Consider the following 22602-nt stretch of genomic DNA (forward strand, 5'->3'; position numbering starts at 1 on the left):
TTCTGTTTGTGCAGTGGAATAGAAGTGAAACCTTTCCACCTTCTCAGATTGAAGGGGCTTAGTGAAGATCTCCCCCAAAGTATTTCATTTGGGGAGGAAATAATTATAATAATGGAATATAATACTTACTAGAAAAATTCCTAGTTGTATTCATCAGACTCATTTTCCTATGAAATTAATATAAAACATCTCAGTAATGAATACGAAATGCATAGAAGAAATGTTACAGTAATCTGCCTAGAGGTGTGTTTTGATGGTAGCTTAACACCTGTGTGCAGGATGTTGACGGACAACTTGGTCATGTGCAAAGGATCAGATTTAAAAAAAAAAAAAAAAAAAAATCAGCAAAGACCTATGTTGCATCTTTGAGATGAGAAACCATCTGTGGGTGCCCGTTTCCTGCAGCGCTGGGCAGGAGGACCCCATGTTAGCAAAACACCTGCGCCAGCCGCCGTGCTGGGGAAGGTGGCCCTGGCACAGGGAGCAGATGCTCCGCAGCCGAAGCCTTTCAGAGGCGACACCTTTAGACCCCCCAACCTTATGGGATAACTGAGTCGTACATAAATAGTCTTTAAAGGGAGCATTTTCTGCTTTTAAAAAAAAAAAAAAAAAGAAAGGAAAACGAAGGGGGTTTTGTGTGTGGGTAAAGTAAATACGGTTAGAAATACATGACTTGTTAAGAGCTTTTTGAGGACCCCACACTCACAAAATCTTTTAGGTCATGTGTTTGCTTTCCGAAACATTTGGTAAGTAATAAGTGCCAAGGGACTATATGCACTCCATCTGGAATTAGCAGATTCCTCTTTGTTCAATTGTTCCTAAATTTGGAACCAGCCGACTTGCTTAAAAGTATTTTGATTTTCTTTTAAATAAATACGGGAAATAAACATAGCCCAGGACCTTCAGAGAGGTACATTATTAGTCTTCTCCCTGCCTCCATGAGCCGCGCAAGCCTTAAAGGAGCATTTGCCAATTTTGATGTTTGCTGTTGGTTTATGGTAACAATTTGTTTGGAGTGGCCCATCATTTTTGTTTCCTTTTTATAAATAGTATCAAAGAAATCAGAGATGGAAAAAGAACTATTAGGTCATTGAATCCACTCCACTGCCAATGCAGTCTTGTTCCCTACAGTGTATTTTTTCCATTTCTTTGTCCAGGTTAAACTTGGAATTAAGTTTAAGAGCCTGTAGGTCTGATGAGAGGTACAAGAGCAAGTGGAGATTTTAGTCTTTTCTTCTTTCCCTACTATACAAATATCTCATTTTCATCTCTGCCTTCCCTACATAAGGAAATGGCATGTCAAAAGATCAAGTAGATGCTTCCTCTTTGCAGGTGTTGTAGATTACTACCTCATCCCCGTAAAAATTTAATTTTTGCTTGGGGAAAGCAAAAAAGGAAGAGAAAAGCAGCACTTCTCTTATCTTCCCTGATGTCCAATAACACCAAAGAGTGAGAGCCTGAGACCAAGCCACCTGCTTGTCCAGTAGGCTTATGAAAAGAGATTCTGTTTCCTTGAAGACCTTTAAAAACTTTTTTAGAGCAAGCTTCTTTTAAAACAAAAACTAAATTTTACAAATAAATTCAAGCAAACACTTCAAAGAATTGATAAAGCATGCTGGAATCACCCAAAACTGCACCAAATTTGTGATATGGAATTCAGCTGGAGGACTATTTGACACTGAAAATGTTTTCAATGAAAAGCTTGCAAATCAAAGCTCAGAAAGGTTGTCCAATGTTGTTACACTTGGCATATGAAGAATTATTAAGAGGTACAGATCTGTAGATTTGGGATCACAGCCTAAGATGTTCAGCCTGTATATGTTGGTCTGCTTCCATGGATTCGAACGGAACGATGCCGATTTACAATAGCTGGGGATGGATGATCCCCCTCTCCACCGACTGCAGGGAAAGCTTAGGGAGACTCGCTTTCCTAAGCCAGAGCTGGCCTTTGTGAACTGTGTCTTACGATGCATTACAGAGCAGGATCAAGGTCTTTATCTAGTTCACGGTTGCTCAGAATTTTGTTTCGTCCAACGTTTGTTGAAAATATAAGCAAACGTTTTATTTCTGCTTCAAGCTTTCCTAAGAGTCAAAGTAGTGCAGCACAAGCAGATACATATTTTCTGCATGGCTACGAGGTCTTTTTATTTGGTCTAGATACACATCTGTAACTATTTTACCAACTCATGTATTCGTATATACCGTAAATCAAAGGAGCTTAAATTTTCGCTTCTTGCATTGAGTTGCAATCATTCTGTTTTGCAGGTTGCTTCCTGTGCGTTGCGTTTCAGCAGCCTAAGGGCTTCTCTAAATCATTATTCTCATCTTTCCCAGCAAGAAGGAACCAAAACTATAGTCAAATATTAGCATGGGCTAGGCAAAACAATCATAATCTCTTCTACCTCTTTTCCTATTCCAGTCAACCCCTATTCTGAGAATCAAATCTGTATTTCCTCTGTGTGCTTGAAGAAGGTATATTAGCGTGGTTGAATATCAACATCACTCAGCTGGATCTGTTGAAGATACCAAAGTTCGGGCTTGGCCCATGACAGTACTGATTCGTCCTTTTTAAATCTAAGCCTGTGAGTATGAGTTCAGACGTTGCGCCAAAGCTTCACGGAGACTAAGTTGTGTGCACACACCTTGGATTAGGACACTACAATTGTTAAAGCAAATGAGCTCTCAGCTTTAAGGACTACAGTACCATGGACTACTGGTCGTAACTAATGTATGTAATTATACATATAATACATATGTATATTAATATTAGGAAATATTTAGTAGAATCTTGTGACTTGAAAGGGTAGTAATTTGTTTTCTTCAGTACCTGCAACCTGAGTAAATATATCTGCTAAGAAAAGTGTTGATAATTGTGATAATTTTCTGAAAATGTGTCCCCATCAAGGATTTTTTGATGGCAAGAAAAGAAGAAATATTCACTTTTGTTCCCATATAAATTAATTAAAACCTTGCCATTAACATCTATGGGAGGACAGAACCCCAGATTGTTATATAAATGAGAGACCAGTGGTTTCTTTTTGTTTCTGGTTATTATTTATAAATTCTGAACAAGCAACTTTGTTATGAGACTAAGCTTACCATTTGCAACTTGTAAATCTTTTTGACAATGTATACGTTCATACTTCGCATTTTATAGTCTCCTTTTAGGAGACTACAGGAGTTTCCGTCATTTCATTTATAAAAATTACTAATAGGTGGGCAAAGTCTTAGCAAAAGGTGATGAAACACAGAGAGCACACAGAAATATTGCATGGCAGACGAAGCAAATCTAACTTTTAAAACGAAGGAAAAGGTTATCAAGTTTCACTCCCATGAACTGTGGTTTCTTTTAACGGGCTTGAAGGCAAGCCATTTTGGCAGGTCAGGTTAGTGCATTGTGCTATAGTTAGAGCTACTGACTGGTTCTGCGCTGTTGTTTGTTGAGATGACTAAGTTGTCATTTTTAATTAGCTTTATGCTCTTCTCAAAGGCTAATTACTTTACTTTTTATCAAGATTACTTGATTGGTAATGACAAGGGTGCCATGGTTACATATTTTTAGAGAATTCCCCAACCTGCACAATTATATGATTTTTTTTTTTCCCCTTGGATTCTTTGTGCAATAAAGCCTTCAGTAAAAATAATGGTTACAAAAAATACATATTTACTATTGATATCGGCAGAAGAAAGTATCCCTTGATCTTTTGTTGGCAGGAAGGCTATTGCTAATGTATTTAGTCAGTATAAAAAAACATTACACACGGTTTACCTCCCTGTCGGTGCCACTAGTGCTGCTCTATTACCTCGGCTGAAGTTACTTCAGGCAAACTGAATTTGAGACAGGAAGTCTTTCTTTTTTCCTCTTATTTGCCTGTAGTTCCGCATCTTCCCTGGTCATCATGGAAATCTGGCCTGACTTAACCGCATGCTTATTCCAAAGTGTAGAAACCTACACAATCAGATACTGGCTTTCAGAGAGCATTTACCACCCTGTTTACCAGGATTTGGTTGAAGAGCCCTTGAGATAAGTGTGGGAGGTGCAGTCACAGGTGAAATCTGTCTTTTCTTTAGCCACCTATAGATTACTATAATCTATTCTCGTTTGAAACAGCAGCAGCCCAAAAGGTGAAGCTCCTGTGAAGGCTCCCTCGAGGAGGGAGGCAGCGACGGGGGACGTAAATACTCCTCTGACATTTTTTTAGAGATACAGTTATACCCAGAGAATCGCTACTTTACTCCCGTTCTGCAACACACAAATACACGTCAGATGTGTGGTAAACCAAATTCTCCCAGGAGCTTGTCCTGAAAGAGGAAAAGACACAATGATTTAGAGTCTACATCTGCAGCTCTTGCAGCTGCTTCAGTCCCTGCTGCTGGAGGAGAATTCCCTGCATCAACAGCCTCTTGACGCAGGGGCTTAGAGCAGTTTCCGAAGCAAAAGCCCAAGGGAACCTAACGCTGTTTCCAACCTGTTGGAAAGGCGAGGAGGGGACAGCCACAATGCAGCTTGAAGGAAAGCAGTTGCTCCTGCCATCAGGTGCTTCATCTTGCGTCACCTCTTCTGCCACTTTGCAAGTGGAAGAGGACTCCCTGATGACTGCGACTCTTGTCGCATTCTCCAAAATCTATTGAGAGCAGGATTAGACTAGGTAGCTTCCTAAACCGAAGGGAAGGTCAGCATGGTAGGGCGCTGGCACGGCACACCTTCGTACTCAAGCTCGCAGGAGGAGCTGCTGAAGGGTGTGCTTGGCTGCGGAGGCCTGCTGGAACGCCTTCGGTCATAGGAAACACGTGTGGGACATCTCTGTAACAAGGCAGATAACGAAGTGAGGATGTTCTGGAGCGAAGGTTTGCACAGCCCCTGTGTTTTGACGTTATTCTTCTCAGCGATAGACGGGGAATATAGCAGCTCCAGCTACCGTAGCAGTGCAGTGTGATTCCTTGCAGTCTACGTGTAAAAAACCGCCTTCTCAGTAAGCATCTCATATCCTTAATGAGCTAGTAACACATCTATGACTTCAGTAATTAAAATAATTTTTTATTGCTTTTTACTTATGTTAGCACCGAAGAGCAAGAAGAGAGACAAGTAAGGTAGGCTGGCAACTACTGGACTCTGGCAAAGAGGCGTTCAGCTCCCTGCTTCCCCTGCTGCAAGGAAAAGAGACAGGACTGGATCCTAAAGGTATTAAATGCCTAAATCCTGTAGAATTCAATGTAAATAGGTGGCTAAATACTGTGAGGGTCTGGACTTAATCTCTCTATACCTTAGCTCTTCATCTGTCCTATAAGTATAATAATTCTTCCCTACTCACAAGGAAGTATAATAATAAACATGCTAAGGAAAAAAAGGTGCTCAGCTACTGTTATCTCTGAATGTAAAAAAAGCCTAAGCAAGATACTACGGTTATTTCTTTTTTATGAGTCATGATTATGTAGTAGTTTTCAATTCTAGAGAGCGGTGTTTACCCGCTTGTTGATTAATTGATGGTTGTATTCCCCAGCTGTAACCGGGGCACAGTTTCCTCTCCAGAAGTTCACTAACAGCAAGGATCAATGAGAAGGTAAGGACGGAGCTCAGCTTTTAGAAATCAGACTAAAAGTGTTCTTTTCTCAATGCAAAAGTGAGCCTTTTTCACTTTCAGGCTAACTTTCAGCATCTCGGCTTTCTATGTGGAGCCTTGCTTCCAGTATAAATAAATGATCCCACATTCCGTCATGATAACATATGCTCATGCAGAGCTCAAAATTAGAAGGAATATGAAGTGTTCTATTAATTGCATGAATGTTGATTGTTAAAATCATGTGCTAATTGGTAATATCTGTGTGCAGTAGGTTCCCGCAATATGTGTTAGATTACATTAACTGTGCTTGTGACTCAGATATCAGGCATTACGCGTTTTATAGAAGGATTTTTTTAAAACTGTGTAATTAAGTTCTATAGATTATCAGTGTAGAAAAATTAGTAGAAGACTGTGTAAAGGGCATGTGAAGTTAGAGGCGTGAGGAATACTGAACTCTAAAGATGCATCTGCTCCTCTTTCTCGTGGTGTGCTTTCCCTCACATACTCTCCAAAGTAATTCTCACTATGTTTGTCTTGAGGTAATTCCCAGGGAATCGAGTACGAGCTCTTTCTCACTGCCATAGAGATTACAACATACATTTGAAAGTTACCATCTTTCTTGACCGGACTTTCTCACTTTTCAGTCTTTTCCTTTGCATCCCCCAGGCTTTGATCCAAGAAGCATTCAGGTACATTACAGATAAATTAGATTATCGCTGTACTCACCTATCAGTGGGGAAGTTGAGCATACTTAGCAACATGACTCTCCTGTACCAGATGTGCTTCCTCTCTGTTCCTTATCCCTGGGGAAAATTTCATATGGATCTGTTTTGTTCATTGATGTTTTAATTTTATTGAGTGCCATGAGTGTTTATTAAAATAGGCAAGGTAGAAGGAACTAAAGCTTGAAGCTAAATATGGTAAGTTATGAGTCTTTTTAGGAAGCGTAATGGTTATTTCGCACTCTCTGTGTGGCTTAATGCAGCTTCGCCGTGACGAGGGAGCTGGAGATGAGCCTGACACAAAAGCACGGGGATGCACCCTGTAACACCCAATACCTATAATATTCTGTGGTCATCCTCTTCCAGCAAAAAATTTATTCATGCGTTCACATTTATGCACAAGGAACACATGGGCTTTTGCTGCAATGCCTATGCTGAGTGCACCCAAGCTGGTCCTGGCACTGCAGCTGCCTGCGCAGCGCATCCTCCTCCTCCTCCTCAGCCATTGCAGCAAATGTAATCAGCACTGGTGACTGCTGAAATAAGCTTTTCCCAGTTCCCCCTGGACCAAGCCCCAGCTTGAGCTCTTTTTTTGTATGTTGGTGGGGTGGAATGTGTTTCTTGAGTTAGGCACGAGGGCTGGGGCTCCTAACTCACCCAGCTCTTCCTTAGCAAACTTCCGCAGTGGTTTCTGCTGAAGATTACCTGGCAAACAAGCCGAGTTGGAGAGACTCTTAGAAATCAATGATAACCACTCCCTTAACCATCTTCTAGCTAAACTTATGAAAAAAAAAAAAAAAAATTCCAGCGTGACTCCACTTGTATTTCGTGTGGGTTAGGCAGATTTTGAGGCCAGCTCTGTAACACGCACGGATATCGTGTGCCTGCCCGCTGCAGAGTACGCAGGTGGGAAGGGGTGAGAACAGACCGCCTGAGCATCCTGTGGTGCCTGAGCCAGCAGATGCTTTTTGGTGGATGCTGACTTTAAATCGTATATCGGTTCTTTGAATTAGCACTTTTCCTACAATGATTGTATTTTGAGGGGCTAACAGAATTGAGGGAGGGTCAAAACCAGTGGCACTTACCCTGGCAAAGGTGTTGCTGGAGCCCTTCCCTGGTTAAAACCTGCTGTTGCTTTGGGAGTCATTCCCTTAACTCATGCAGGTTTATGTATCCTCCCAGAGGAAGACTGAAAATAGCAATGATTAAAAAAAATGATTCAGAGAAAGACCAGACAGATTTTTGTGTTGTTAAAAAAAAAAAAAAAGTTTAAATACTTTAAATATTTCATGGGTTGCATTGAGAAAAATATTTAGAATGAAATTTCTAACTAGCATAATTTTAATTTATTTTACAGTGGACCAACTTGGTGATGATGCAATGAATTAAAATAGGTTGTCTGAGAGGAAAAATGGATGCCGTTTTGGTAAAGAGAGCATTTCCAGAAGTGTTAGAAGTCCTGCGTCTTATCAGGGCTATTACTCTAATATCTGTTGATTTACTGATCTTGAAACAAGCAAACCTCATGGGTTCAAGAGCTTAATGTTAAGGCACACTTCATCAGTTGTCCTGAGAAATGCAACAGATCTACGAGGAAATCGGTCTTAGCCCCCATCTGAAATGTTGACACTGAATCAAACAGAGCATGAACTATATTCACAGTTTTAATTAAAAGAAAAACTGACAAATTACTAACATTCTAGTGTTCAGAAGATGGTTATCTGTTATAGAAATATTTTTTCTAATGTACATGCTCTCATACATGAAATAGTTTCTAGATTTATTTTATTATAATTGTAAACTATGGCACAAATACTTAATCTTACCTACTTAAATAATGTTTTCCAATTTCTTAGCAGCCCTTCCTCCTTACCCCCCCAAACTCTGACTCACGAAGTGATGCATTACAAAGGATGAACGAATTTAGCAGATGAGATGACCACTGGAAATACGTGGAAAAACTAACAATTAAAAAAAGTTAACCAGAAGGAAATTGTTTACTAATTTTTAAGATACAAAGGTTAATCTAAAATTACCACCAGCCTTCAAAAGGTTAACTGTCAAATTAAATAACAGGGACATACAGTGGTCACTGGCTACCTGGGGGAATAAGCTGTTAAATTACTTACTTCGATTCACATAATTTACAAAGGGATTAGCTCCTCATGTCTCTGTGCAAACTTTGCATATTCCAGGGAAGGTTTTGTTCCCCCCATGGCCACGAGGGCCCAGCCACTGGTGGGAGCATCTAGGGTAAACGGTGTTCGTTTCTGCAGAGGAAAAAGTAAACTGGGGAACAGGGCAAGTTCTTACACTACGGGGAATAATAAAAATCAGGTTGCTCTAATTTCCTCCAAGCAGCTAAGTATCTACAGGTCATTCTGTCCTGCGAGTGGCGAGCTTGCGGGCGTGGGTCCCTGCTCTCGACCAAAGCCACCAGGACAGAAGGAGTGGGAAGGGGGTGAGGGACAGGGCAGCTGCGGTGGGGTTTCCCCACGCAGAGCTCGGGCTCATGCCAGAGTCACGGAGTTGATCGTGTCGGCAAGGGGCAGAGGAGAAGCGCTGAGAGCTCTTTGCTGGGCAGGGCTCTGCGGCGCGGGGCTCTGCTTTGTGCAGAAGCAGGAGAGGTCTGGTGCACCCAGGACCGAAGGACGTCACTAATTTTAACGAAGCCAAAGGGAATCCAGGACAATGCTGGATACATTATTGTGGACTGTTCTTTTCCCGTTATTCTTTGTTCCATTGTTTCAAGCTCACAGGAGTTGGCAGCCTGGGAGGAGATGTCACCACATAGCTTGCTGTCCTCGAGAGCCACTCCGGAGGACGGCTGAGGTCCATGGAGAGGCTGTGGTGGCCCCAAACAGTCTGATGGCTGATCTAAAATCATGCAGTAGCTTCGGTGAGGACGGCAGACTTCTACTGATAGCAAGTACGAGGGGCTGCTGCCAGTTGGCTCGTTGACGCTTCGAGCGCGCCGGTGGTGGGAGAAGCGCAGATGTCTGACAGCAGAAACAACATCTTCCCAGCGCCGTCTGCACGAGGCGCGGCTCTCGCCAGATCTCGGGGCTGCGTCTTCCGTAGGTGCCCCAGCAAAAGCCTCTGAAACCAGTGCAGCTACACCAGTGCCTGCAGGGCCAGAACTGGTCCCAAGGGTCACTTCTCGCTCTTGCTTTTCACGGGCTACGTGTGCAGTCCACAGCCTGAGCATCAGGGTAGGCTGGAGGCTGCTTGTGCCTGACCGTGCAGTGCGTTTTCTCAGGCCGTTTTAAAATGATTTTTTGCTACCTATCAGGCCACTGGACTGGCAGAAATTATTTCTCCCCTCCCTTCAAGAGCAATGGTTTCCTGCTGTTAATCCAAACCATAATAAAACCTTAAATATATACTGTGAAAAATGTTATGCCTACTTAAGCAAGATAGTTGCCTGTAATAGTGTGCCATAAAGCAATCTGAAATGTTTATTGTCTGTTCCCCAACTGCAGTTTTATTTCTTTTTAGCAGTTTTTGTGTCTACAGAATTTTCTTCACGCTGAAAGTTTCAAAAGAAGCTTTTCCCTTTCCCTGCATACACAGTGATTATTTGCAGAGCAGATCCTGCTGCCAGTGCAGATATGTACAAGCATTTTTTTCAAAACTTCCAGTTTCCTAAACTTTTTCTAGAAAAAACCCCATTGTTTAAATCAATAGCAAGCCTTGATATGATAGGCTTTAAAGGGCAGCCTGACTTCCAAAGGAACAGATAATGCTAAACAAGATCTCTTTTGTAAAGGCTGAAATAGGAAATCAGGAAAAGAAAAGGAAAAAAAAAAAAAAGAAAGAAGAAGAAGAAAAAAAAACCAGCCAAGGTTAGGGGGTGGTAAAGATGTTGCTGCTGGATCTAGCTCCAGAGACACAATGTGTATTTCATTGCTACGAATAAACTGTATCCAGGGAACAAGTAAATGAAAAAGTGAGGACAGGAGATATCTTATTTTTGTTGTTTGTTTCCAAAGATTCCACCCCCACATAGGTCACTTGGAATTCATTTGTCTACATCCTGGACTGCACGTAGGGGAAAAAAAAATGCCTGGGATCTGAGAAAGAGGAATGCGATAGGGCATGGGAATCACAGCGTCACGGTGGTCACCAGAGCATAGTTTGGCTCGTCTTAAAACAAGCAAGCACCGTTGGACCTCTGTAATACTAGCAAATCGGCCGTGCTATCAGGCTACCTATCAGAGGCTGAATGCTTGAGAAAAAGTGTGTGGGTTTTTAGACGGAGCCTGGGGCGTTGGAGGGCTCTCGGAGCTGCTGCTTTCCTCTTGACATCCAGTACTACTCGGTGACCTCGGCAACAATCCAGTGTACTGTTACAGTTCATTTCAATAATTAAACAGTTCAGGGATGGCAGAGCTTTCTTGTTGTCAATAGAAAATCAGGGCTGCAGTTTGCTTTTTTTTATCCCCCCCCCCCCCCTTTCCCTCCGCTGAAATCAGAAATGTTTGTTTTTAATTATATTAGCTAGAGACAATTAATTTCACAATCCGAACAAAAAAATGTTTTGCGAGAAGGACTGGCAACTGGTAAATGCAATTATTATTGTAGCACATTTTCAAAGGAAGAGATCCTAGCTCCAACAAAGTCATATGTATAAAATTTCAGTCATATAATATAGTCTCAAACAGCAGATTTACTCTGCAAAAGATGGGAACTGCTCTCCCATCTGGAGCTATGTTCTGTTCATGCCACGTGGACCCATTTGATACCCGCTCTGAAAAAACACCAGCCAGCAAAATAGACCACTGCCCATCAGCTGCTCCAAATAATTGATTGATATGCCACTTTAAACTTGCCCTATGTAGAGATGATTAATACCAGCCCCCTTTTAAGTGCAGCCTTGCAACAACAACTTAAAAAAACCCTCTCTGTGCAAACGGCAGCATTTACATTTTTGCTGTTTGAGCAAAAATGAAAATAATTCAACTTTATGTCGGGGATGTCTTGCAAAATTTCCTACAATTAAAAAACTATTTTTTGAGGAGCTCGCTGTGCCCCTTTCATTGCCCATCTGGCTCCCTCCCAGCTGCTCCCTGGCTGACTCTGTGCTATTCTGCTACCAGTGTGGTGGGAGCTGCTGCTAACTGGTATCACCGTCTCGTTTTCCCAGCGTTGGTCTGCAGCATTGCTAGGCCACAGTCTGGCCTCACTTACACTGATTTACTTTTATGGGATTCAGTCAAAATGCTGTGGATTTATACTGCTGAGGCGAAGAGCAAAATTTAACTCTTCGGGTCGGGAGTGCTGGAAGTGCTTCAGGTCCGTAGGGAGTGTTTTCTGCCAGCCCCGGTGACAGCCGTGCTGGCCCCTCTGCTGATACACAGCCGGTTCCTACTGTCACACTCCTATTGCCTTGTCCACGCTTGTTTTACACGCCTCACAGAGTTTTTACCTTTTTCCATTTCCTACCAGTGTCATTGACATAAGAATATTAAACTGAAATATACTGAGACATCGCTTCTTTGGGACTGGTATCTGACATCCTTATTCACAGCGAACAGTACTTCATTTCCCAAATAGCTTAATCCTTTCAGAGGGGCAGCTGCAGAAGGAAGACCGAATCCACAAAAGGGCTTTGACATAGCTATGCTTAAATTGTAGGCCTGGTAGATTACCCTAGCTTGAGATAGGAGTTAGCGAGTCTTTGCAGGGAGTATGGAGAAAGTTAGACGTCGCAGAGGGGGGAAGCACAGCTCCAGGAATCTAACCAGGAAAACACTTTTCTCCAACAGCTAAAGCATCCCGAGGGAGGAGGCATCCCCTCCTTGGCACCGCGGTGGGGATCCCTTTTCTCGCCCCCAGGCAGGATGCTCAGGTCTCGTGCCTTACGGCAGGCAGGAGCCGCCCTGCTTCCTTGCAGCATCTTCACTGTGTAAGTACCCTCCCAGTCGGTGAGAAACCCGGCTTCAATGTCATGATTTTCCGGAGGGGACCCAACCCTACAGAGCCCTTGTTTTAACCCAGCAAAAAGGAAGCGTTCACTTTATGCGGGTGTAGTCGAGTCCTTGTTGAAGTGGTCCCAGGCACAGAGCAAAAGCAGCTCCAAGAGAAGCGTGACTTGCCAAGGTATCAGTGGGGAAGCGGCTCTGGGGGGATGCGGGTGGTGGTAACCTCTATTTTCATCCCTTTTTGAGGCTGTTAAAATATTTTACATTAAAATAGTTGGTGTATATATCTAACAAAATTCTGTTAGTTGCCTGGCAAGCTTGCATGTCAACACAAAGTCATCTATGGACTCCAAGCACCAAGTAACAGCTGCACGAGGATTATTTTCTGTGTTAAAGGTCTGAACCAGGAGTTAAACACAGACCTTCATTAGATCTGGCTTTAAGGCACTCGGCTGCAGGTAAGGTTATCAGCTTGGCCTTTCCAGTTCACACTTCCAAGTCCAAGCATGATGAGCCTGTCATGTAGCAAACTGGCCTTAGGTGGAAGAGCAGGTAAAAATATCCCCTGTGTACCCAAATTCATAGAGAGGGGAGAGACAGCTACCCACAAAGATGCAGTCACTTGTGATGGAGCTGCTCTTGCTTTCAAGGAGAGCTCCCCAGAAGCCTGTTGAGCTCTGTTGATCTGTACCAACGCCAGAGAGATCGGCTTTGCCCTTTGACTAGGTTTCTAATTCCTCTGCTTGCTCTTTTTTGGGGGGAGGTAGGGAGGAGGAAACCTTGCAAAGCTGAAATGAAATATTAAGTCTCTCATTCTTTCCAGGTAAACACATGCCAAATCTCGCAACGACGTTGGCAGGCTCCCAAAGTTGCAAAATAATGAAGAAAACGTTGAGTTTAGGACTCTGTGCCCATTTTAGCAACATTCCTTGTAAGTGCAATTAAAGCTGCCACTGGTTTGACCTCAGGAAACACGACAAATATAGAGATGCAATGAAGAGCTAAAAAAATCACCTAGAAAGGGTTCTGAAGTGTCACCTTATATCTGCAATCTTATTCCTAAAAAAAAAAAATAAAATAAAAATTATTTAGGCGCCGTGGGAGTTCTAGTCTGCGTGTCCACGGTAGGTCAGGGCTGGCCAGCCCAGCGTGAAATGTGGTGCCCATGTTGAAAAGTAGCTTTGAGCATCTTTTTGGGCTATGTTACACTGTTATCGCCTATGGTCACTTTACTTACCAGTTGTCGATGTGGCTTTTGCCCACATCTGGACCGCCTGGGAGATTACCTTCCTAGTGCTTGCACATAGTTGGCCCAGAGCTGACTTATCACAAGGGAGATCCTAACCTTGTCTGCAGGATGGGACCATGTAACTGTGTAGAGAGGCACAAAGGTACTTTAAGGACACTTGAATCTTGCTGCCACTTGCTATTACCATTATTGATGAATGCTGTTATTATAGGGAGAGGCCTCTCAGCGTGAAAGCATTTTTGTTATTCTTTGGTCTCCACTATCAAATTTTTTGCTGAAGTTACTCATGACAGATGTAACTTTCCTGGCTCCAGAGGTAGTGAAAATAAAATATAACGTATTGCAAAAAGTTATGAAAACAAAACAACTGGAATTCCCATACTGTAACTCTGCTCTAGCTATAATAGGCTGAAACCAAAGTTTTTGAGCTCTTATCCTCAAGGATATTGCACAGTAAGGTACAAAATCTTAGAGTAAAAGCTAAGAAGCAGTCTGATCTTGGGAGTCACTGTGGTGGCCTTATGGAGACCTGTAGAAGAATGATTTCAGTTATGTATTATTCAAATTCCTTTCCACCTATAGGCCAAAGGAAGAAATTTCCCCTCTCGCCCCCCCCCCTCCCCCCGCCCCAAAGTTTTTTAGGATACAAAAGAAAATACCAGAAACAGAGAAGCCCCTGGTGGTACCAGCTGAAATGCTGCTGGTACATCAGTGGGTAACACAGACTGTCCACACTTTTTTCCCTGACACAGCTCTCCAGTTCATAAGAAAGATCTGAGCTGCCTGAATATCTGTTAGAAACTGCAGTGCTGAGGGCAAAATTAGTCTCCTTTGGACACACCATGGACGAGGAGACTTTGCCTACTGCCATCGCTTTCAGTGGTAGGCTCAGACCTACCAACTCTGGTTGCCCCCTTCAAAGTGACACAGACTAAATAGGCTGGGAAACCAGAAGTTTATAGTTAGATCGTTGCTTCTTTTGGAGCCAGGAATTGCAATCCTAATGACATGATTACAGATGAAAAGCGATCTAAAGTACTAAAACAGAGGATATTTACCTTGAGGACAGTTGTGTTTTGTTGTATACTTAAGAGAAATAACATGTTTGGCTAAGATACTTTTAACACATGGCTTTTTTTTTTTTTTTTTTTAATATGTAAAGGTTTCCAAACAGAGTGACTCATAAGAGCAACGCTCCAATTCCTGTTTCATTAGCTGCCTCAGTAGATGTGCACCGAGCTGCTGGGAGGATAGGAGCTGCTGCAAACACAGTAGTACTTATTAGCCAGCAACTTTAACTTCTTGGTGCTTCAATTTATTGACATTTTCATTTTTTTTTATGCTTCTGGCTGTGATGTGATTTGTGCCAATGAGCAGGAGTTTGTTATTGTTTGACTGCTAATAGCTGAGCAATGTATTTAGCAGGGATAAGGGAAACTGGCTGGCTAGGGACATAGAAATAAGGCTGAAGGAGAACTTCTGATCTTCAGGTCCCCCTACCTGTTGCTGCGCTTCACTTATCACTTTTGAAAACTTAGCTAGTTACATCTTGAGATAAGTTAGGTTTCCTGACTCCTCCATTCCTGCAGTGAGGGTGCACCACAGCCTCAGTTCTCTGTTGTTTGAAGACCTTCTCCTACTTCGCATTGCAAATATGTGCATGACAATTTATACCCACTTGCTTTTTCTTTTTCCTACTCTTTCCTCTCCAGATTGCTCTTTAGCTGGAATAATGTTTTCTTCTCCCTGGTGTTTACAGACTGATAGGTTCGTTAATGGTGAACCTGTTTTCTTGGAGCTTCAGCTAAAATGAAGCTATACTTCAGCTAAACTTCACTGTACGCCGTATTTCAGAGCAAGCTCTACCAGCCCTGTCTACCATGACATTTCCACTTCATTCTGGAAATAATTCACCTGATGCACCCTGAGATCATGCTGCCTTTTTTACAAGGTTACATTAATGGCTAAAGATTATCAACTAATAAGCTCAGATGTATGTTCTCCTTGTTGCCTCCTGCTTGTGTTGAGTAGACCGAAATTTAACAAGTTTATGATAGATCACAGTTCATAAAAGTTTTCCTAATTTTTCATGTATCTCTGGCTTTTCTACTTCTGGCTGGAACCAGGGGCAAGAAATTCTTTCCCCTGAGTCTAATCTTGGAGTCCCTCATTCGGATGAAATATTCACTCAGGTCAAAGGGACTTTAGCCTGAAATGGAGACAGTCAGCAGAGATGTCTGCTAGCCTTTCTTTTAAGATATTGTCTGGAATCTGTGTCCATGTGACATTGGCAGCAGCTTCACCCACCTTACCCCAGGAGCCAGGATAAAGCAGTAGTTTCAACATTATTATTCATGTTTATATATGTTATTATGATGAAAATGTGACAAAGACTTGTAAAATAATGTATAAGACAGAGAACTGTTTTCTTCTTTTCTGTGGGTGTCTTCCACCAGGGGCTGGGAAATACATAAAACGCTTTCCCAGGAAACGCTTCTGCAGGTGTGGCACTTCTCCCATTCCCTTCACCTAAGCTGAGGTTAATGCACTGTTGTTCTGTCTTGGTGTGGTGGTATCTCCCATGGGTATCTCTGGAAATGGAGGCCAAGGAAAATGTCACAGCCAAGAGCAAAGCTGAGACTTGGGCTTCTTTGTTTTAGATGCCAAAACCTCTGTCAGCTGTAGAGGGACAGTAAATTCACTTTTCATCCTCCACCAGTAAAAATGTAAGAGAGAACTTACGCATTTTTTATTCTTTGGATGGAAGAAGCCGTGGAAGAGGATAATAGGGCCTTAATAGGGCCTTGAGGAGAGACTGCAGAATTTGGTTTAGGGTAAGTCCAGTAAACCCAAAACAGGAAATGGAATTTAATAAGGGAGTTTTCTCTTTTTATTATGCTTCCCATATTCCAGAGCTTCAGGTAAAAATCTGTTTTGCTATTTCCTTCAGCCAAAATCAGAAAACATCTTCTAAACCATAGTCGTGGTGGTTGAGTCCTGCATAAATTCCTCCTGTGCTAACTTCAAACTGCATAAGCACACGTACCGCATAAACATCCCTCATCTCAGTAGTTGATTCTGGTGCGTTTGATTGTTGACTTCCCAAGAGTTAGGACTGTTAACTCTGAAAAGAAACTGAGAATAAATTCAAATTTTTAAGTGAAAACAAAACAGCGGTAAAACAAAAAATTGACATTACTGTGAAACAAAAAAGACATCAAAATTGCAGTGAGTATCTGAGGCAGAAAAGAAGAGAATAGACCTAACTGTTAGTTGATATAATTCAGCGGAAGGATGCCTGAATATAACATGGATGGCCTTTTCATAGCTGCAGTGAAGTCTTTCCAAGGGAGCCACGTCTCTGGTGCTGTATTGGTAGCTCTTTCCTGGCACAGTGGTTTTCCAAAGCTATGGTACTGATACCAGCTATGGGCGTCCTAGGGGGGCTCTGTCACTGGTTGCTGCGAGTCTGAGCTCTGTTTGTCCTACTCAGAGGGGAAAAGGCTCAAATTTGTTATAAAAATAAATTTTAAAAGCCTCTATGAACTATACCTTCAGATCAGGTAAACTGGAGAGAGCTTGGCTGCTCGTTGGTTGTGTGTGAGGACTCAGCCTCTGTTAACATCTTGTCAAGTATTACTTTCACTTTGCAGAGTGAACATGACTATGTGGGAAGAAGAAGAGGCAAGATTCATGTCCAGAAAACTTCATTCTTACCTTGCACTAGTTTTACTTCGTGTTACTTCAGTGAGCATGCTAGGATTGAGATGAGCTAGCTGTACGGTGAGATGAGCATCCCTTCCCTAACATTCAATGGACTCAAAAATGGCAGTAACAGGATCAGCTGATACACTCCCTGCAATGCTGAAAAAAAAATTAATGACGCAGGACCAGTATTCCTTTGCTATCGCTTAGGGCCTTTTTAATTGATATTTGAGATGAACATGTTATTCAGCACTGAATAAATGGATTCACGTATTACCACTGTCAAGTATTTACTCTCAGATCACCTTCAATCTCTTACTGTCTAATAGAAACACAAAATAGCACCTCGCCGTGCTCTTGTTTTGCCTTGTTAGTTAATATTCACTTGCTGCATGGAGAATGGTGTAATGATAAAGAGTTTTAATACTTTTGGTTGTCAGTGTGGATTTCTAGTAGGACATCGCGTTCATTTTACTTGCGGATGTTATGGCAGTCAGGATATTTACAGTGGGATGTGACCTTCAGCTGCCCTGCTGAGTCACCTCTAGAACACTCAGATGTCAACAGTTTAATACCGAGTTGGTTAAATCGGACTTTCAGGCCTCGTAATTTGCTATTTACTGTTTTGCCTTTCATTTCTAATTACCTACTAAAAAGATCTACAGGAAAGTAGTCAATGACTTTTGAGTTTTCTTTAAACACCCTTGGAAAAAGTTGGCTGCTCACCGCCGGCCCAATGAATAATTCCAGGAGAAGGGCAGACCTCCTGCCAGCACCCCGAGTCCTACCTCCCGTGGGGGTGGACTTTCCCCGTACAGAGCAGGATGCAAGTCCATCCTCTAGAAAGGAGGCACGTACAGTTATGAAAGATGTATTATTTAATATTAATTGAATTAATTTTGTGGATAGTGGTATCTCATCCCCCCAAAGGAGGATCCAGCTCGGTATTTCAGTACGTCAGCAGACCGCTGAAGCCAGATCAGCCTCTCTCAAACCTTAACAAGACCTTGCAACAACCCTTGCAACTTTTGCCACCTTACATTTTCTTGGTTGCCGTGTCCCTGTGACTGCCACCAGCCCTGCCAGACCACACAGCCAGTATGAGGGCCACAGCTCAGCTCTGCTCTGCGGGGAGAGGTCCTCTCCGCGTTTTGGGGAGAAGCTAATTGGACTGCACAGTTGATTCACTTCTCTGCTTTCGGAGGTTAATTTTTCAGATTTAAATTTGCTGTCTGATAAGGCTGGTCGTAGTTCTTAAAATTAATTTGGACAGTAACTAATATCTGGTTCATATCCTTGAGGATTAATATAGATTGAGTTACTTACAAATAAGTATTCCCTACTGTTATATAACAATTGTTTAAAATATTTGAAACCACAGACTTAAGACATGTCTTCTAATTCTAGCACCTGGCTAATTCCTATTAAGCTTCAGAAAGTTTTGTCCCAATTTATTTAAAAAAAAACCCAAACAAAACCAAAACACAACAACAACAAACCGCTAGCAAAACATAAAAATGTCTGACTTGTACCAGATATCAGAGAAAATTGTCTTATCCCCTCTCGTATGCAATCTATGAATCTAGAAATTTTTGGCTGACTCTGCAGAGTCCCTGAATGATGCTGGATGTGGACACATATTAAGAAGAGCTAAGCAATTTTTTATATCAACACATAGGCAGGGGAGTTGTGTGCATTAGTTGTTGGTAAAATTACTGAAAGTACTGCAATAAAGTTTAGTAAACTTTTTACCTTCCATAATCATGGGCTTACCTGGGTCAAAAGCATTAGTCATGGATATTCATTACAAACTGCAAGCTCATAAAAGACAGCATATGGCAGTACTGAATTTCTTGCTATATAAAGTTAAATTCATAGTAATAACATCTGTGCAGAATTTAGAGTCCCAACAATTAGAGTGAGGTCAATGTACTGAGGCAAAGATTGATGGCATTCTGCAAATCTTAAACGACAAGTTAAATAGGTATAAAATAAACAAACAACTTTATTTCTTATTAAAGACCAGACAAGTGGGGTGTGAATGCTAAGTGTGCAGTAATGAGGGCCAAGAGGAGTAGTATAATGCTGTGGGTTGTGTTACTGGGTTGTAATTCAGGAGCAAGGGGTGCTGTATGAAGCAGGCTCTCACCTGCCTTTTGTTGCTGATATAATTCAAGTAACAACTAATAACCCCTGGGCAGGACCCTGAGACCCCTACTAGTGAAATTATTCTCTGCTCAGACTGACTGCTTAAGGTTTATCAGTGAGAAGAGGAATCAGGCAACGTTTCTAGCGATATCTGGGGCTTTGCTTCAGCACTTGAATCTTCTTTTCATATTTATGCTCTTTCCTCATTTTTCAACATTTTTTTAAATAAGCAATGGGCAATGTACCACTGGCAGAGACACAGCACAGTTCTGAATATCGGCAGGGAACACTTCCGTCGTACCTTAGGTTCTAGGTTTGGGTTTTTTTAAACACGTGATGTAATTTTTCTAAAGCCATGTGTGATGGTGGACTTGGTGATGTTTTCAGTGTGTGCTGTAGCATTTGCAGGGAAAGAGAGGGTGAAACTGCAAGTGGTGAGTCAAACCAATGTAACTGGGGGTGACCCCACCGCAGAGCTCATCCTTTGAGTCGCTTTGTCTGTCATGTCTGCACTTGAAATTTAAGTTCTTGACTTGCCAACGCAGGCAAAAATAGCGGTGAAAACTCTCTGTTTAAAAAGGTGGAGTTCAGTAGGTACTTATCCACATCTACAAGTAAAACTTAAAGGTTTTAAACCAACATGAAATGAAAAAGATGAAATTATGCTTTTACCTGAAACCTGTGTGGCTTGTGTCCTTCTAGTGGTACGTGGCCCTCAGGTCGTCATCTACGGTGATTCAACTGCTGTCTTCTCCTACCTCTGTGGCATGTGCTACTCTAAAAGAAGAAAAGAAGGGCCAACAGCACTCCCAGAGCAGGGATATCGCAGAAATAACACCTGTTGCTCTTCTACCTGCTCATACTTTCCCACTTCATAGCTGGGGTTTCTGCTCATGGTTTTCCCCAATGCTGCACCTGAACGTTTGTAGCAACATTTCCAATTCTGCAGCTGGGTAGGGGGAAAGGGAAGAAAGGGAAAAATATTTTTTGCTCAGTTGTGAAGTTGGAGACAAGGAAATTTGTGCTTGTTTTTTTTTCCATGCAGTGAGGAAAACATGCAAATGAAGTGTGAAACAGAAATTATTCTGAAAAAAAGACAGGAACAACATCATTGAAAGAACAGGGCCATCAAGGGAAATCCAAATCCAGGGCACAACTGAGAGAAATCACAGAAAGCTGGGACTAGCAACACCACATTAACAGGGAAGGGCGATATTTCAAAGGGAATAATCAATGAAAAATGGACCTACAATTTTTTTTTTATTCTATAGAGATAACTTGGAATAGGATGGATGAAGAAAGCTATTATATAATTTGAAAAACATGCTACATCGCCATTTCTCAACAGCCAAACCCTGCCCTTGTGTGTGTCTGGTGTATCACGTCGACCAACAGCATTGCATGTGTACTCATGATTTAGTCATAGAGTATTCTGTTTCCAAAGCAGGAAAAAGACTGCAGTGCCTCGTTGGAAGGAGAAGTTGGGCAAGGAAAATATATTCTGCTGACCAAAAAATAAAACCATGTGTGAACAATGGAAGTGTTGTATTGATTATCTTTAAACCGATGAATTTATCAGCAGCATTTTTTACTGAGGTTATCCTGGCAAGCTCTTTATTACCATAAAGGAAACTCGGTTGGCAGCTCTGTGCAGCGGTCATTCACTTAAAAATGAGAATTTAGTATCTTCTGGCATTGTATCAGTCCCCAGTAAAACTCCAGAAGAACCTTATATATAACCTAACTCTGAAGATTGCCTCAAAATTTGGAACAATAAGTACGTTTCTTAGTTTCAGAGATGAGCCTGATCTTTTTTTTCCTCTTGTAAAGAATAATAACGTCCTACTTAGAAGAACCCGTAATGTTTCTGGCCTGCACTCATAGTATCTTGTACAGCTTAGACACTGGATTTCACTAAGCAAGGAGAGAGACTTTTCTTAGCTTGGGAGTCATCCAGGGAAAAATAGGTATGCCATGGAAGTATGCAGGAAAGGCAATAGGTGATGATGTTCTTTTGACTGCACTTTCCAGCCAAGGTCGTATCAAATTTCTTGGATACTGAGGAACTTGGAACTGAGGAATTATCTGATGGATTTACAATTTGGAAATGTTTTACCTCAAGAATCCTGATGTGCCAAAAGCAAGTAGTTAAAAGGAAATGTCTTTGTTTTTAGAAAGATTCTGCTGGAAGTGGGTGGACTCGGTTTCTGGAGAGCTCAGCCACCCGCACTGTTTGCTAATGGGGGCTTCCCCAGGGCATGGCCCCAAATCCTGCCAGCATTTGGGTTAGCCTCCTCCAAGAAGGACCTCCTGGCTACTGAGCTCCTAATATTACTAATCCCTACAGAAATTTTGGTGGCAGAACTGCCCCAGCGCCCGGGAACCAGGTAGACCTGGAAACTGTTGAGCAAAACGGGGACCGCATCTGCCAACCCTTGTGCTGTCCCCATTGCTCATTTGTTAGTCACGGCACGTGTGTGGGCTGCGGTGAGCTCGTGGCTGCCAGGCCCCAGAGAGCTTCTTGCAGTGCGCAGCTCTTGCTCTTCGTTGTTTCCGAATAAGGATTTTCAGCTTTTGATATTTTAGGAGAAATTTTGAAAAATGATCAATTCCGATTTGCAACAATTAAAAAAAAAAAAAAAAAAAAGCCCAACAGCTTTCCAAATGACAAATTAAACAACAACGAAAAAAGGAATTTCAACCAGCTACAGGTGTAGTTGCCAGGACTTTACGTAGTCGTGCTCAGTAAAGAGACACCAACCTTTGGCAGAGTAGAGGCGTTGTCTATTTGTGTGCAGAAAACAGCAGTTTCCTCAGTTTCATTCTACTAGCATGCAGTTTCCATGTGAGTTATTAGTTGCATCTTGTTTCCATCCCAAAGAGAGTGGCATTTCAGTGGACGATAAAGCCTGTGCTATTTGCGTGTGCTGAGTATTAATTAGTTATTGCTCATAAGGATGTTGTTCCAGAGGAGACAAGGTTTGGCTGTGGCTGGCAGAGATGTACTCAAGGTGGTGTTGAACCAGCAAATTCTAATGCTAATAATGTCATATGAAGGCATGCCCCAGCACTCATTTTTATCTATTTTCGGAGGTGTTTGTACTCTGACAGCCACATACCGTGAGCTGAGAGGAGTCTGGCCAGGGCCATACATGATCAGAAATAGAAATCCTGACCTTAGCCAGTAGTGGCTGGAAGAGTTTGGGCTGGATGTTGTACAAAAAGGTTTGCCTACTCACAGGTTTGTGGTAGAAAAGTTTGCCAAGGCAAAAAAAAAAAAAAATCTCAAAAAA

General features: G+C 42.1%; 1 long non-coding RNA gene across 1 annotated transcript in view; it reads left to right on the top strand.

Annotated features, from left to right (window-relative positions):
• LOC142414625 (uncharacterized) overlaps positions 1 to 9650 on the top strand; it is a 29458-nt gene extending 19808 nt beyond the window's left edge. The window contains exons 4-8 of the long non-coding RNA XR_012777139.1: positions 2420 to 2582; positions 4112 to 4175; positions 5062 to 5182; positions 5502 to 5561; positions 9036 to 9650. This is a non-coding gene — a long non-coding RNA (uncharacterized LOC142414625). The remainder of the gene's footprint in view (positions 1 to 2419; positions 2583 to 4111; positions 4176 to 5061; positions 5183 to 5501; positions 5562 to 9035) is intronic.
• The last annotated feature ends 12952 nt before the right edge of the window (positions 9651 to 22602 follow it).

This window comes from Mycteria americana, chromosome 9 (assembly GCF_035582795.1).
Source record: "Mycteria americana isolate JAX WOST 10 ecotype Jacksonville Zoo and Gardens chromosome 9, USCA_MyAme_1.0, whole genome shotgun sequence".
Taxonomy (NCBI): Eukaryota; Metazoa; Chordata; class Aves; order Ciconiiformes; family Ciconiidae; genus Mycteria; species Mycteria americana.